Source organism: Ranitomeya variabilis, chromosome 1, assembly GCF_051348905.1.
Source record: "Ranitomeya variabilis isolate aRanVar5 chromosome 1, aRanVar5.hap1, whole genome shotgun sequence".
In the NCBI taxonomy this organism is placed as follows: Eukaryota; Metazoa; Chordata; class Amphibia; order Anura; family Dendrobatidae; genus Ranitomeya; species Ranitomeya variabilis.
The window spans coordinates 590,851,322-590,854,931 of NC_135232.1; positions in this window are offsets into that span (position 1 = coordinate 590,851,322).

Below are 3,610 nucleotides of genomic sequence, written 5' to 3' on the forward strand. Positions count from 1 at the left end.
TCATTACAAAGGAAAGTCACACCACCGGGACGGTTAAATGGTCACACAGAGGACACATTTCAGACGTGTTTTCAGTTCCACATGTGCGAGGAGAATACGTTTATGAGCCACCTTGCACACATGCAGCATTACCGCTGTACGAGGTGGCTGTAAAACGTACAAACGCCTGGGGGAGGGGGGACAGGTTCCCTTCAATTTCAGTTCTTGTGTCTGCGTGGCTTTTGCAGGACACGATGCCGGCTACACAGCAGGGGAACAGCTGGCGGTGCTGGACCCCACTGACACATTGGCTGGTGTTTTTCTCTGTGCAGCTAGCAGTACCGGGCCCCAACTGGCGGTGTTAGAGCCCAGGGTCAGCAGGAGGAGGAGATGGAGCAGAGTGTAGGCCGAAGCCTGCACTGGCGACAGCTTTGGGTCTGTTGTGCCTGCGTGGCTGTTGCAGGACACGTTGCCGGCTGCACAGCAGGGGAACAGCTGGCGGTGCTGAACCCCACTGACACATTGGCTGGTGTTTTTCTCTGTGCAGCTAGCAGTACGGGGCCCCAACTGGCGGTGTTGGAGCCCGGGCTCTGCAGGGGGAGCAGAGTGTAGGCCGAAGCCTAATTGAACCAATTTCAAAGGTAACCTTTAACCCCCCCCTCAGGTGTTACAAAGTAGAAGAGCCACAGCTTATGCAGCAGTAATGCTGCACAAGTCAAAGGTTGCTCTTTTAATTTTGCTCCTTGCACACGCTGAAAGGAACACGTATAACATTTAGGCCCTTACACAGTCAAACTGATTTTGAGGCGTGAGTTCCCTTCGTAAAGAGACGCAGTACAGCTGGCAAAAATGCCACCTTGGTGCTTGGCGCGGCCTCCTGAGCATCGTTATTTGTTGCACAGGAGTCTGCGCTGTCGTGTTATCTGTTGTGATTCGGTTCGTGGGCTCCCCCGGTGGTCTCTTGTGGTACTGGTGTCCTGTAAGCTTTGCCTTCTCAGTTCACCTGTTCCTATCAGGATGTGGGAGTATCCTATTTAACCTTGCTCCTCAGTCATTCTAATGCTGGCCATCAATGTATCCAGAGTGATTCTGTTGCATGTTCCTGCTCCCAGTTTTCTGCTCAGCTAAGTTGGACACTTTAGTCCTTAAGTCTATTTTTGTATGTTTTGTCCAGTTTGCACTTATGTGAATCTCTGCAGCTGGAAGCTCTTGTTGGGCTGAAATTACCACTCCAGTGGCATGAGTTGTCACATGAGTTAAGGTAATTTCAGGATGGTGTTTTGAAGGGTTTTGCAGCTGACCGCGAAGTCCTCTGTTGTATCTTTCTGCTATTTAGTTAGCGGGCCTCTCTGTGCTAAATCTGCTTTCATACTACGTGTGTCTTTTCATCTGCTCTCACCGTTATTATATGTGGGGGGCTGCTATCTCCTGTGGGGACATTCTCTGGAGGCAAGCCAGGACTGTGTTTTCTTCTACCAGGGGTAGTTAGTTCTCCGGCTGGCGCGCGGCATCTAGAGACAACGCAGGAATGCCCCCTGGCTACTTCTAGTGTGGTGTGTAGGTTTAGCATCGCGGTCAGCTCTAGTTTCCATCACCCGAGAGCTTGTCCGTTTATTCTATGCTTCTGATGTTTCCTTGCCATTGGAAACCATAACAGTATGGCCAGCCCAAATGTTTAATCTATAGGCATGAAGCAGGAGAGAAAAGGAACTGTGTGAAACCTTTTTTTTTTTTTTTTTTCTCTGAAGTTGCACTCCAGCTCTAATTGCAGTCTCCTGTTTTCCTCTCCTCTTAACCCCTGAATGGCTCAGACTTTATCTGTTGAAATATGGATCCCCAGAGTCTGGCTACCAATTTGTATAATCTTGCCTCTAAAGTTCAGAATATACAAGATTTTTTGTTACATGCTCCTCGGTCTGAACCTAAAATTCCTATACCGGAGTTTTTTTCTGGAGATCGATCTTGTTTTCTAAATTTTAAATACAATTGTAAATTGTTTCTTTCGCTGAGATCTCATTCTGCTGGAGATCCTGCCCAGCAAGTAAAAATTGTTATTTCTTTACTGCGGGGTGACCCCCAAAATTGGGCATTTTCATTGGCACCAGGGGATCCTGCGTTGCTCAATGTGGATGCGTTTTTTCTGGCTTTGGGGTTGCTTTATGAGGAACCAAATTTGGAGATTCAGGCTGAGAAAGCCCTAATAGCCCTCTCTCAGGGGCAAGATGAAGCCGAAATATATTGCCAAAAATTTCGAAAATGGTCTGTGCTTACTCAGTGGAATGAGTGCGCTCTGGCGGCAATTTTCAGAGAAGGTCTCTCTGATGCTGTAAAAGACGTCATGGTGGGGTTTCCTGCGCCTACTGGTCTGAATGAGTCCATGACAATGGCAATTCAGATTGATCGGCGTTTACGGGAACGCAAACCTGTGCACCAGTTGGCGGTGTCTTCTGAAGAGGCACCACAGAGTATGCAATGTGATAGCTTTCTGTCCAGAAGCGAACGACAGATTTATAGGCGCAAAAATCATTTGTGCTTCTATTGTGGAAATTCTACTCATGTTATATCAGCATGCTCTAAACGAACAAAGAAAGTTGATAAATCCTCTGCTATTGGCACTTTGCAGTCCAAGTTTATTTTGTCTGTAACTCTAATTTGTTCGTTATCTTCTATTGTTGCGGATGCGTATGTGGATTCTGGCGCCGCTTTGAGTCTTATGGATTGGTCCTTTGCCAGGCGCTGTGGGTTTGATCTAGAGCCTCTGGAAGTTCCTATACCTTTAAAGGGTATTGATTCTACACCATTGGCTAGTAATAAACCACAATACTGGACACAAGTGACTATGCGTATGACTCCAGACCATCAAGAGGTGATTCGCTTCCTTGTACTGTATAATCTACATGATGTGTTGGTGCTGGGATTGCCATGGTTGCAAACTCATAACCCAGTCCTTGACTGGAAAACAATGTCTGTACTAAGCTGGGGATGTCAGGGAAATCATGGGGACACATCTTTGGTCTCCATTGCTTCATCTATTCCCTCTGAAATTCCTGAGTTTTTGTCTGATTATCGTGAGGTTTTTGAGGAATCTACTCTTAATTCTCTTCCTCCTCACAGAGATTGCGATTGCGCCATAGATTTGATCCCTGGCAGTAAATTTCCTAAGGGTCGTCTATTCAATCTGTCTGTACCTGAACATGCTGCCATGCGAGAGTATATTAGGGAGTCCTTGGAAAAGGGACATATTCGTCCTTCTTCGTCTCCTCTTGGAGCGGGGTTCTTTTTCGTAGCTAAAAGCGATGGTTCTTTGAGACCTTGTATTGATTATAGACTCTTGAATAAGATCACAGTCAAGTATCAGTATCCTTTGCCATTGCTGACAGATTTATTTGCTCGCATTGAGGGGGCGAAGTGGTTCTCTAAGATTGATCTTCGCGGTGCGTATAATTTGGTGCGAATTAAGCAGGGGGATGAGTGGAAAACCGCATTTAATACGCCCGAGGGCCATTTTGAGTATTTGGTGATGCCTTTTGGTCTGTCAAATGCCCCTTCGGTCTTTCAGTCTTTTATGCACAATATTTTCCGTGAATATCTGGATAAATTTATGATTGTGTATTTGGACGATATCTTGATT